The 13663-nt window shown below is 34.3% G+C and overlaps 1 long non-coding RNA gene across 1 annotated transcript in view; it reads left to right on the forward strand.

The window, feature by feature from the left end:
* Positions 1-13663, forward strand: part of LOC107511920 — a 41382-nt gene that overhangs the window by 6854 nt on the left and 20865 nt on the right. Inside the window, exon 2 of the long non-coding RNA XR_001597172.2 lies at positions 2281-2385. This is a non-coding gene — a long non-coding RNA (uncharacterized LOC107511920). The remainder of the gene's footprint in view (positions 1-2280; positions 2386-13663) is intronic.

Raw genomic sequence — 13663 nt, forward strand, 5'->3', positions numbered from 1 at the left:
GAAATGCAGTGATGCAGATTAAAACTACAATAAAATACCTCTTCATACCCAGTGTGATGGCAGTTATCAAAAAGGAAAGAAGGGAGGAAGGGAAAGGAAAGAAAAAAGAGAAGAAAAAGAAAATAACAAGTGTTAGCAAGTAGCAGAGAAACCGGAACCTTTTAACATTGCTGGTAGAATTGTTAAGTGGTACAACTGCTGATGGTTTCTCAAAAAAGTTAAACATAGCAATACCACTCTTAGGTATATATTCAAACAGAGACTCAAACAAATTTTATACACCAGTGTTCATGAAAACATTATTTGCAGTTACCAGAAGATAGGAAAAAAACCAAGTGTTCATCAAAGGAATGGATAAAATGTGGTATATCCACACAATGGAATATTATTCAACCATAAAAAGGAAGAAAGTTTGACACATGCTACAAGATAAATGGACTTTGAAAATATTATGCTACTAAGCTATATACATAAGGCTTTGTACTTAAAATACAATATTTTGTAATTCCCAAAGTTGTATGATTCATAAAGACACTAAGTAGATGAGAAGTTACCAGGGGCAGTGGTGAGAGGGGTGCAGTGAATGCGAAATTACTGCTTTATGGGTACAGAAGTTCTGTTTGGGGTGATGAAAAAGTTCTGGAAATAGTGGTAATGATTGCATAACATTGTGAATAATCACTACCATGCACCTAAAGACGGTTATATTGGTAAGTTTTATGTTATGTATATTTTACCGCAACAAAAAGTTTATATATATGAATAAATCCAATTTAGTTATTGTTTTTGAGAATCATGTTTCTAACCTACATGCTAATGAGAAAACCCTTTGATTTTCTTTGTTCTTATTTTATCTTTTAATGTTATTTGAGTTTTCCAAATAGATTTTTCCTTTGAGAATAAAACATAGTGACTATGCATCAGGAATATTCTATTATTCTGGTATTAATTTTATAAATTAATGAGATCTTTCAAACACAAATCATTCTGAGAAGAATTTTGAGACACTAGCCTAGTTATGGGGGGCTTTGACTAGGCTTGACTGAGCTGGTGTTTTGAGGCTTAGAGTCCAGAATATAGAAAGTATTTAGGTATTAGTAAACTTGGAAGTCAAGTGGAAAAAGAGTACCTGGCTTGTGTTACATAAGCATTGTGATTTAAATGACCTACTTAATATTATCTATTGAAATACTAACTCAAAATGTAATTAATATTACCTTTTTAATAGAATAGGATAGGTTGGACACAACAAACCCCTATATTCGTCTCACAGCACTTATTAACAGCTAACTACAAGAAAGGCTAGTAAGTTCCCCTTGCATTTAGTACCAACTTAATTACCTTGGAGGTGAATGTAGATTTGGTGTGATGAGGATATAGCATTGGCTTTTTCATACTGACCTATATTTTAAAAATTTCTTCACAGTGATGTTTCAGGTAAGGTTAGACTTAATGAAGTTTTACTTCAGCCTGTTTAGACAAAATAAGGAAAAGTTTTCTTTATAGAGTTGAGATAGTTATATGTTTTGGAGATTTAGTATTTCACAGTATTAGCAAAATTCAGTAGTAGAACTCTCAACTTTGAAACTGGTAAGTATCAACTTCGATGCCAGTGTTAAGTACCAACTATGTAAATTATTAGTTGCATGTTCTTAGGCAGTTGATTTAACTCAGTTTCAGCATCTAGAAATGCTGATAGTAGTCCCAAACATGTGGGATTCTTGTGAGGAGAAGATGAGAAAGAATGAAAAGTGCTTTATGGAATGTCATGGAGGTTATCATTAATAGCAGTTCTCTTTAAGTACTGATTAAATATTACTTTTCCTATCTTTATGGAAATTTGTGAATTTCAAGTGAGATAAAATGAAAACTTACTGAAACTTGTTAGGTGATATACAGGTATACATTTGACAACTAATTATAGGTATTTTTCTCTTTTCTGAGCTCCTTTTTTTGATATACTTATTTGCATTTTGTTCTTTTTATTTTGTGGGTGTTAATCTCACCTCCCAAACAAGAATGTGTATACTGCTTGAGGATAGCTAATATTTCATAGCTCATATTTCTTTTGTGTCTCCTACATTTAGTACAGCAGCTATGTACTTTAGTAAAATACTCAGTAAACATTTGTTTACTTTCAGTAATTGCCGATTTTCTAAGCAGGCCCTTAAGCATATCATAATTGCAATTAGAATTAGCAGTCAATCTGAATATGTGATTGCCGCTACACTCTTGAGAATTCCCATTAGTCAAAGGTGACCTTCTTGTATATCCCAACAGATGCAAACCTGACAAAAGTGATTCATACCTCTCCAACCCACAACCCAGATCTTTGCAGACTGCTCTGCTTTTCAAGCTACTCTAAAATTAAAGCTACTGAAATAGGTAAGGCATGTTACTTATTTACTGAGGATATTACTTATCAAGTAGAAAACGCTATTATAAAGCCCATTTGTAGGGTTGGCTTAATATTTGTTCTCATGTACAATGTTAGATACTGTTTCTTCTAAAAAAATTTTTTTTCTGAATATAATTTTCCAGAAATTGACACCGTTCATACCACCCCATAAGAAGTTATCAATCTTTGTGTGTGGAATAAGGATTTAAAACATTGATGATAATAATGATAAAACACAGTATTTCAAGAGCTATTGTAGCTGCTAGCCTAACTTTGAAGTAAAAATTCTCATCTATGCCATTTATTAGCTGTGTGACTGTGGGTAATGTCATCTAACTCTATAAGATAAAATTTCCTTTACTGTTAATGGGCATTACAATAGCTAATAGGTTTATTATATGAAATGAAATAATTCAACTACAGCATTGAGCACAATACCAGATACCTAGTAAGTACACATTGAGAATAATTTCCATTACAATTAAAAAAATTTTAAAACCTCAATTAAAGATTTGGAAAATATAATCTCGATAAGAACTTTTAAGAATAGGCTCCCAGGTTGGTTATTTCAGCTGCTCAGTGGCATCATCTGGATCCAGATCTCTTCATTGTTCCTGCTCTGCTATCCTCAGAATATTAGCTCTTACCTTTAGGCTAGGTGTCCTCATGGTCACAAGATGACCAGTACAGTTCCAATCTTCAAATCCAGTCAAAACAGCATCTAGCAAAAGAAAACACCATCTCTTCATATGTATTTCTGAGAATAAGGAAACCTTTCTTAGAAGCCTTCCAGCATATTTGCCTTCATCATTCATTGACTGGGTCATATCCTCACCTCCTCAATGATCACTGGCTTATAAAAAGCAAAACCTTGCTTTCCCAGCTAAAAAAAATGAGTTAAAAAAGTTGTTTTTTATATGCTTTCGATCTGGACTAGGTAATCTATTTTATTAGCAGCACCAACATAAGAACCAAATATGATATTCTGGCATATTTGTGAAGGAATACAAGTAATGGTATACAAAACATTTTCAGTGTACCAAAGAGTTAATAAAAGAAAAAGATATTATAGTAATAATATAGGAAGTGCTATAATTTCTGTTTCCTTTCTCCATAACCCTATTTAAAAATCTGTTTGCTACCGTGAACTTGGCTTGATATATAAATAATTTTCATAAGAAACTTAAGAAATTGAAATATAACCTATCTTTTTACCCTGTATATCTGTAAAATCTATAAAATTGAAAAGATACAGATCATGGAAGCAATGAGAGAAAAGAGTGAGACATGATTTAGGAGAAAAAAAAAGTTTAATTTATTGAAGGAAAAAAAACTCTACAGACAACTCACTTGTTATAAATTTTTGTGGTTTTGTACTATCATTATCACCTTTTTGTCATGGAGAAGTGCTCCTGATAGTGTATCTTATTGGAAGCATTTAAAAAATATCCATAATACAGATAATAGGACAGATATTAGTATGGATTTTTTTTTGTATATAATGCTGACATGATAAAATACAGACACAGACGACAGTTTAGTGGTTATCAGAGGGAAAGAGAGGAGGTAGATAAGGATAAAAGGGGTCAAATATATGGTGATGGAAGGAGATTTGGTTTTGGATGGTGAACACACAATGCAATATACAGATGATATAGAATAATACACTTGAAACTTGTATAATTTTATTAACCAATGTCACCTCAATAAATTTAATTTTAAAAAATTATATGAAGAATGAGGGTTCTATAATGCAAATTTTCATGTCAAACAACTTAGAAAGGATTTTGAAATAGGGCTGTTAATATTTGTCAATGTGTTTTCTAAAAGCAACAATTTTTAATTGGTGTGTTTACATCTAATTTATTACTTTGGTTAAATTTAAGTCTGCCATTTTAATATTTGTTTTCCATATGTCCCCTCTATTCTGTGTTCGTTTCTTTCTCCTCCTCTATCTTCTTTTAAATTAATCAATTTTTGGATGGGAGAGGTTCTATTCTGTCTCAGTTGGCTTTTTGGTCATACTTGTGTTGTTATTTTATTGGTTGCTTTAGAGATTATAATATATGGACTTAAGTTGTCACAGTCTACTTTGAATTAATAGTATCTCTTTCATTTACAATGTAAGAACCTTTCAATGGTGTAATACTATTCTTCCCTCTCATCATTTGTACTATTTGTCATATATTTTACATCTATACATGTTATAAACTCTACAATATATTATTATTATTTTTGCTTTAAAATAATCAACTTTTTAATTGTAGTAAAATAAAATTTACCATTTAAATCATTTTTAAGCGTACAGATCAATAGTGTTAAGCACACGCACATTGGTTTGCAACTAATCTCGAGAACTATTTTTATCTTGCAGTACTGAAACTCTATACCTATTAAACAACTTTCTATTCTCTTTCCCCCAAGACCCTGGCAACCACCATCTTACTTTCTGTCTTTATGAATTTGACAACTCTAGTTACCTCATATAAGTGGAATTATATAGTATTTGTCTTTTTGTGACTGGCTTATATCACTTAGCATAATGTCCTCAAGGTGCATCCACGTTTGCAGCATGTGTGTGAGGATTTTCTTAATAAGTCTATTTTCTGGGTTGTTTTTGGTTTGTTTGTTTGTTTTTTCATACTAATGGATATGAGGTGGTATCCTATTATGGTTTTAATTTGTATGTCTAATGATTAGTGGTATTGAGCCCCTTTTCATGTGCTTATTAGCCATTTGTATATCTTTTCAAATATTTTGTCTCTTTTTCAATCAGATTGTTCTGTGTTGTTGAGTTGTAGGATTTCTTTGTATCTTCTGGATAGTAACCCTTCATTTTGTTTAAATGTGTGTGTGCGTGTGCGTGTGCGTGTGCATGCGTGTGTGTGTGTGTGTGTGTGTGTGAGTGTGATTTTTGCAAATAGCTTCTTGGATTCCATAGGATGCCTTTTACTCTGTTGAATGCATCCTTTCACGCATGTAAGTTTTTAATTTTGATGTAGTTTAATGTATTTTGTTGCTTGCATACCCAAGAAATCATTGCCAAATGCAATAGAACCTTTTCCATTATGTTTCCTTTTAAGAGACTTATAGTTTTAGATCTTATGTTTAGGGCTGTGATCCATTTTGAGTTAATTTTTGTTTACAGTGTAAGGTAAGGGTTCACCTTCATGCTTTTGCTTATGAATATCCAATTTTCCAAGAACAATTTGTTAAAAAATCAATTGACTTTTAAAGAATTTAAGAATGTGTTTTATTATACCACATATTTATTATTTTAATCCTTTCTATTCCTCCCATAGATCCGAAGTTTTATATAGTATTCCTTCAGCCTAAAGAACTTCCTTTAGTATTTCTTATAGTGCAAGTCTGTTGGTAACACATTATCTTAGCTTTCATTTGTCTGCAAATACCTATTTCACTTTCATTTTCGAAGGATATTTTCATTGCCTGTAGAATTTTGATCTGATATTTTTAAAAATTTTATATTAGTTTCAGGTATACAGCACAATGGTTATACTTTTATAAAATTTACAATATGATCCCCTTGATTACTTTAGTACCCACCTGGCACTATATATAGCTATTACAGTATTATTAACTATATTCTCTGTGCTGTACTCCATATCCCCATGACTATTTTGCAGTTACTAATTTGTACTTTTTAATCCCTGCACCTTTTTCATCCAGCCTTCCAACCCCTTCCCATCTAGCAATCATGAGTTTGTTCTCTGTATCTGTGAGTCCATTTTCATTTTGTTTGTTTTGTTTATTTTGTTACCTGGATTCTACATATAGGTTAAATTATATGGTATTTGTCTTCGTCTGACTTAGTTCACTTAACATAATATCTTCTAGTTCATTTTTTTTAAATGGCCGAGTAATATTTCATTGCATATATGTACCATAACTTCTTTATCTAGTCACTTATTGATGGGCACTTGGGTTGGTTCCATATCTTGGCTATTGTAAATAGCACTGCTGTGAACCTAGAGATGCATATATCTTTTTGAATTAGTGTTTGGTTTCCCTGGGATAAATACCCAAAAGTGCAATTGCTGAGTCAAAAGGTAGTTCTATTTTCAATTTTTTGAGGAACTTCCAAACTGTTTTCCATAGCAGCTATATCAATTTGCAATCCCATCAACAGTGAACGAGAGTTTCCTTTTCTCCACATCCTCGCTTTTTTATTTGATTTATTGATTATGGCCATTCTGTCAGGTGTGAGGTGATATCTCATTGTGGTTTTAATTTGCATTTCTCTGATGATTAGTGGCCTTGGGTATCTTTTCATGTTGGCCATCTGTATGTCCTCTTTGGAGAATTACCTATTCAGATCCTTATCTCATTTTTTAATTGGATCGTTGTTTTGATGTTGAGTTGTATGAGTTTTTTACAAATTTGGGATATTAATTCCTTATCAGATGTGTCACTGGCGAACGTCTTCTCCCATTCAGTAGGTTGTTTTTTATTTTGTTGATGGTTTCCTTTGCTGTGCAAAAACTTTTTAGTTTGATGTAATCCCATTTAATTTTTTCTTTTGTTTCCCTTACTGAAGAGGGAGATATTTCAGAAAAAAATATTACCGCCTATGTTTTTTTCTAGGAGTTTATGATTTCGGGTCTTACATTTAAGTCTTTATTTTGAGTTAATTCTTGTATATGTTATAAAAAGACGGTCCAGTTTCTTATTAGGTTTTTTTTTTTTTCTTTCATTTAAGGATGTTGTTCCATATCTCTTGTTTCTAATGAGTAGCAAGTCATCCTTATTGCTCCCCTGTATAGATATATCTTTTTTCCTCTGGCTACTTAAAAAAAATTTTCCTTTGGTTTTAAGCCATTTGACTATGATATACCTAGCTGTGGTTTTATTTTTATGTATCCCGCATGGGGTTTACTGTGTATCTTGAATCTATAGGTTTATGTTTTTAATCAACTTTGGAAACTTTGTCCAATATTTTATGGAATATTTTTTCTGCCCTTTTTTTCCTTTCCCTCAGGGACTCCAATTATAACCATGTTAGATTCCTTAATATTGAACATATACATTATTGACGATCTATTAACTCTTTTCCCAATCTTTTTTCCTCTCTGTGTTTCAATTTATATGACTTCTATTGAATTGTTTTCAAGGTCATTGAGCCTTTCTTTTACACTATTCAATCTGCTATTTACTCGATCTAGCAATTTATTTATTTATTTATTTGTTTATTTATTTATTTTGCAATTAAGTTTATTGGGGGTAACATTGGTTAATACAACTATATAATTTTCAAGTGTACATTATAATTTGACATCTGTATGTTCTATTGTGTTTATCACTCAAAGTTCAGATTCCTTCAGCTACCATATATTTATTTGATCTCTTATACCCACTTCACCCTCCCTTTGTCCTCCTATTTTTGACCCCCTTTAACTGTCTACCTACCCATTTCTACCCCACTCCCTACCCTCTGGTAACCACTAGTCTATAGTCCATATGTCTCTGTTTGTTCGTACTGTTCATTTGTTGCTTTTAGGTTTATATCCCACATATAAGTGATACATCTAGCAATTTTAAAAAATCATTTCAGGTTTTATATTTTTTAGTTCTGGTATTTCCATTTGATTTTTTATATTTAGTTTTCATGTTGCTACTGAAATTCTCCATATCTTTACCCACTATATCCTTCTTTTCTGGTACATTCTTTTACATACATATCATTGAAAAAAATATTACTAAGAATGATGTCAAATTGTTTACTGGCTGTATTTTCTTCTAGAAGTTTTGTGGTTTCATGTCTACATTTAAATCTTTAATTCATTTTGAATTCATTCTTGTATATGGTATAAGAAGGTGGTTTAATTTTTTTGCATATATCTATCCAGTTTTCCCAGCACGATTTATTGATAAGACTGTCTTTACCTGCATTGTATATGCATGCCTCCTTCATCATAGATTAATTGACCGTATAAACGTAGATTTATTTCTGGGCTCTCTAGTCTGTTCCATAGATCTTTATGTCTGTTTTTATGCCAGTAAGTACCATGCCATTCTGATTACTATAGGCGAATAGTACAGATATCAGGTAGTGTGATACCTCCAACTTTGTTCTTTCTCAAGACTACTGTGGCTATTTTGGGTCTTTTCTGGTTTCATAAATTTCATAAAAATTGAGAATTATTTATTCTAGTTCATTGTCTTATCATTTTCTAAGTACAAGTCTTTTATTTGGATGAAATAATAAGTGAGATTGTTTTCTTAATTTCTCTTTCTGATAGTTCACTATTGGTGTATAAAAATGCAACTGATTTCTGAATATTAGTTTTATATCCTGTGACTTTACTAAATTCATTTATCAGCTTTAATAGTTTTTTGGAGAAATGTTTAGGGTTCTCTACATATAGTGTCATGTCCTCTGCAAATAATGACAGTTTTACTTCTTCCTTTCTAATTTGCATACCTTTATTGTTCTTGTCAGATGCTTATGGCTAGGACTTCGAATACTAAGTCGAATAAAAGTGAAAATGGACCTTGTCTTTTTCCTTAAGGAAAACGCTTTTAGCTTTTCACTGTTGAGTCTGTTAGCTTTGGGTTTGACATATATGGACTTCATTATGTTGAAGTACGATTCCTTTATTCCCACTTTGCTGAGAGTTTTTTTTTTTTTTAAATCATAAGTGGATGCTGGATTTTATCAGATGCTTTTTCTGCATCTATTGATATGATCATATGATTTTTATTCTTTATTTGATTTATGTGGTGTATCACATAAATTGATTTGTGGATATTGAACCAATGTTGCATCCCAGGAATAAATTCCACTTGATCATGGTGTATAATCTCTTTAATGTGTTGCTGAATTCAGTTTGCTGATATTTTGTTGAACATTTTCGTATCTCTGTTCATTACAGATATTTGCCTATAATTTTCTGTTTTTGTAATGTCTTCGTATCAGAATAATGGTAGACTTATAAAATGAGGGAGTTTGGGAGCCTTCCATCCTTTTGAAATTTTTGAAATATTTTGAGAAGGATAGGTGTTAATTCTTCTTTGAATGTTTGGTAAAATTCAGCTGGTCCAGGACTTTTGTTTGTGGGGAGTTTTTGATTACTAATTAGATTTCATTGATAGTAATTGGTCTATTCAGATTTTCTGTTTCTTCTTGATTTAGTCTTAGAAGATTGTATGTTTCTAGGAATTTATCAATTTCTTCTAGATTGTTGAATTTGGCATATAATTGTACTTTCTTATAATCCTTTGTATTTATCTGCGCTATCACTTGTCATTTCTCCCCTTTCATTTCTGATTTTCTTTATTTCAGTCCTCTTTTATTTTTCTTGATGTGTCTGAGGAAAGACTTTTCAATTTTGTTTATCATTTCAAAGAGCCAGCTTTTGGTTTCATTGACCTTTTTTATTGTTTTATTTATTTATTTTTTACTCTATTTTATTTCTTCTCTGATCTTTATTGTTTCCTTACTTTTGCTCACTTTGGGCTTTATTTACTCCTCTTTTTCTAGTTCCTTTAAGAGTATGGTTTGTTTGAGCTTTTTTGTTTGTTTGTTTCTTGAGGTAGCCCTTTATTGTTATGAATTTCCCTCTTAGAATTCCACTCTCTGTGTCCTATGGATTTTGGTTCATTGTGTTTCATTTCATTTCTCTCAAAGTATCTTTTGATTCCTTCCTTGATCTCATTGTTAACCCATTCATTATTTAGTATCATGTTATTTAGCCTCCATGCATTTGTGTGTTTTTCAGTTTTTTTCTTGTAATTGATTTTGAGTGTCATACCATTGAGTTTGGAGAAGATGCTTGGTATAATTTCAGTTTTCTTAAATATATAGAGACTGCTTTTGTGGCCTAATGTGGTCTCTCTTGGAAAATGTTCCAAGTGTACTTGAAAAGAATGCATATTCTGCTGCTTTGGGGTGAAATTCTCTAAATATATATTAATTAAATTCATGTGATCTAATTTGTTGTTTAAGGCTGCTATTTCCTTTTTGATTTCTTGTCTGGAAAATTTATTTCTTCATGTCAAGGGAGTGTTAAAGTCCCCAACTGTGTGTTACTGTCATTCTCTCCTTGTTTGTTGGATAATATTTGCCTTATGTATTTATTTTCTCCTATGTTGGGTACATAAATGTTTATAAGGGTTATGTCCTCTTGTTGGATTGATCTCTTTGTTGTTATGAAATATCCTTTGTCTCTTGTTACAGTCTTTGTTTAAGGGTCTATTTGTCTGATATAATAACGCTATCCAAACTTATTTTAAAATTTTCATTTGCGTGAATTAACTTTTTCATCCCTTTACTTTCAGTCTTTATGTGTCTTTAGATCTGAAATGAATCTCTTGTAGACAGCATATATATGGATCTTGTTTTATTTTTTATAATTTTTATTAAAATTATTGGGGTGACATTAGTTAATAAAATCAAATAGGTTTCAAGTTTACAATTTAATATGTCATATGTATACTGCATGGTGCATTCACCGCCCAAAATTGAATTTCCTTTAGTCACCAAACTCCCTTTACCCCTATCTATGGGTCTTATTTTCTTATTCATTTAGCTACCCTATATCTTTTAATTAGAGCATTTAATCCATATACATTTAAAGTGATTATTAATAGGTGTGTAGTTATTGCCATTTTATCATTCATATTTATGTTCTCTCCCCCGCCCCCCCCTCCGCCCCGTCACTTCTTCTTAAGGTCGTGTCTTCAACATTCCTTTTAATACTGGCTTAGTGGCGGTGAACTCCTTTAGCTTTTTCTTGTTTGGGAAGCTCTTTATCTCCCTTTCCATTTTAAATGATAGCCTTGCTGGGTAGACTAGTCTTGGTTGTAGTTCCTTGCTTTCATCGTTTTAAATATTTCCTACCAGCTCATTTTGGCCTACAAATTTCCTGTTGAGAAATCAGCTGACAGTCTTGTGTGAGCTCCCTTGTAACTAACTGCCTTTTTCTTCCTGCCTTTAAGATTCTCTCTTTGTTTTTAACTTTTTGCATTTTAATTACATTGTGTCTTGGTATTGGCCTGTTTGGGTTCATCTTGTTTGTGACTCTCTTTGTTTCCTGGATTTGTATGTCTATTTATGTCTCCAGGTTAGGGAAGTTTTCAGTCATTATTTCCTCAGAAAAGTTCTCTTATTCTCTCTCTCTCTCTCTCCTCCTTTTGGTACCCCCTATGATGCGAATGTTGTTATGCTTGATGTTGTCCCAGAGGTCCCTTGAACTCTCAGGTTTTTTTAGATCTTTTTTTCTTTTCACTCTTCCTGTCGGGTGTTTTCTGCTACTTTGTGTTCTAAATCACTGATTCAGTCCTCTGTTTCATCTAATCTGCTGTTGATTCTTTTTAGTGTATTCTTCATTTCAGTTTTTCTTCATTTCTGACTGGCTCTTTTGTATGGTTTCTATGTCTTTCTTTACACTTGCTATCTCTTTTTTGAAGTTCTCACTAAATTTCTTAAGAGTGTTTTGAACTTGTTATCTGGTAGATTGCTTGTCTCCATTTTGTTTAGTTCTTTTTCCACAGTTTTCTTCAGTTCTTTTATTTTGTTGTTTCCTCATTTGGCTGGTCCTCTGTGTCTGTTTCTATGCATTAGGTAGATCTGCTACATCTCCCAGTGTTGGCAGGGTGACCTTATGTTGAAGAGGAATTTTTCACTCATGGCTAACCTTATAATCACCTCTTTGTTCTGCTTCTGTAGATATGCCTGCTGCATAGGCCAGAGTGTAGGGTGACCTCAGGAGTAACTAAAGACTCATCCTTCTCTTTTGCTTGTTTTGTCTAAATAACAAATGTAACTTCCTGCAACCCACAGCACCTACCCCGCTTTGTAACTTTCTGTAATTGCCTGCAACTGGTAGCAACTCCTGTGCTCTGTAACCGCCTGAGGGCAAATTAACCAATTGGCCAATGCCAACTAAGCCCTATAAAAGAAGGTTGCATCTGAGTTTGGGGCCCAGATCTTCAGAGCGCTAGCTCTTCTGGGACTGCTGGAGTAATAAACCTGAGTTCGTCAACTCTCTGGTTTCTCACTGGTTTGATTTTTGCAGCATTTCTGCAATAATATACTAGGGTTCCTGTGGGGCCCAGTAATGCACTTTCCTTATTCACCTGAGCTGGTTGCTCTAGGAGTTTTCCCTACATGAGTTGTGTCTGCCCTCCTGTGGTGGCTGATCCCTAATCACTGTTGGCCTGTCAGTGGGTGGGATTGACCCTCAGGCTTATTGGCTGTGAGAGTTGGCAGTGACCACAGCATAGGAACTGCTGTGCAGGGGCTGACCCCACAGAGCAAGATTTCTCCATTGGACTCTGGTGCCTGCTGAGACCACCCCGAGTATGCTGCTTGTGGGGTCAGTCGGATCATTTTCTGTTGTGGGTTGAAGCTGGCCAGTGGGTATGCAGGTCCCGGGGCCTCCTGGGGCCTCCTGGGAGGGGCTCCTATACAGGCCAAGGTCAGCCGCTGCTTGTGACTTCTCTAGGGCTACTTGGTAGGAGCTACAGAGTGACCTGTGGTTAGTCACTGCCTGTGCTGGATCTGCAGGTACATAGAAGAAGCCATGCTGTAAACTGAAGCCAACCACCACCAGCACTGGGCACGGGGCAGATCAGCAAAAGGCCCAGGAGACCCCAAGTTCTGTTACCACCTACTGGCTGTCCATGAGGCTCAGCCACTGAAAGAGCCTTGGGTGGTGCAGGAGTTGGGTGGTTTGAGGTCTCAGGGAGTCATTAGCATGGGGTGAATGATGTTCAACAGGTTACTAACAGATTCAGATTGGATGCCAGTTCTGAGTCTGGAGCCACTCCCAAAAGGCTCGGAGTACACTGAGACCAGCCACTGTATGTGTGCAGACTCCTGAAAGTTATCCAAGAAAGACTCCACTGCAGGCCAACACAGGCGGCCTGTAGGTTGCTGAAACAGCCTCCAGTGGCGTGTTAGTTGGGTGGGGTGGAGTCCCAGGAAGTCACTAGGTAAGAGTGAGCAGAGTTTACCAGGCCAATGAAAATTTAGATTTAGCCATGTTGGGAGGGGGCTCCACACCAGGAAGATGGCTTCTGCCTGCCAGCAATTCAGTAGGAGGGTTTAACACAGGGACAGTGAAGGCTTTCCCGCTAGCCTTCACCCTGAAGCCACAGAACTCAGTTTCTCCGTATATATTTCTGGCACCCCCTTAGCCACTGTCCTTCCACTGGAGTACCTGGGAGTGTCTGTGCATGGGACCATTAAGAGGACACCTGGGTTTCCAGCTAGATATGTGAGAACTCCTTTTCCCATCACTG

Source organism: Rousettus aegyptiacus, unplaced genomic scaffold, assembly GCF_014176215.1.
Source record: "Rousettus aegyptiacus isolate mRouAeg1 unplaced genomic scaffold, mRouAeg1.p scaffold_m13_p_14, whole genome shotgun sequence".
NCBI classification, from domain to species: Eukaryota; Metazoa; Chordata; class Mammalia; order Chiroptera; family Pteropodidae; genus Rousettus; species Rousettus aegyptiacus.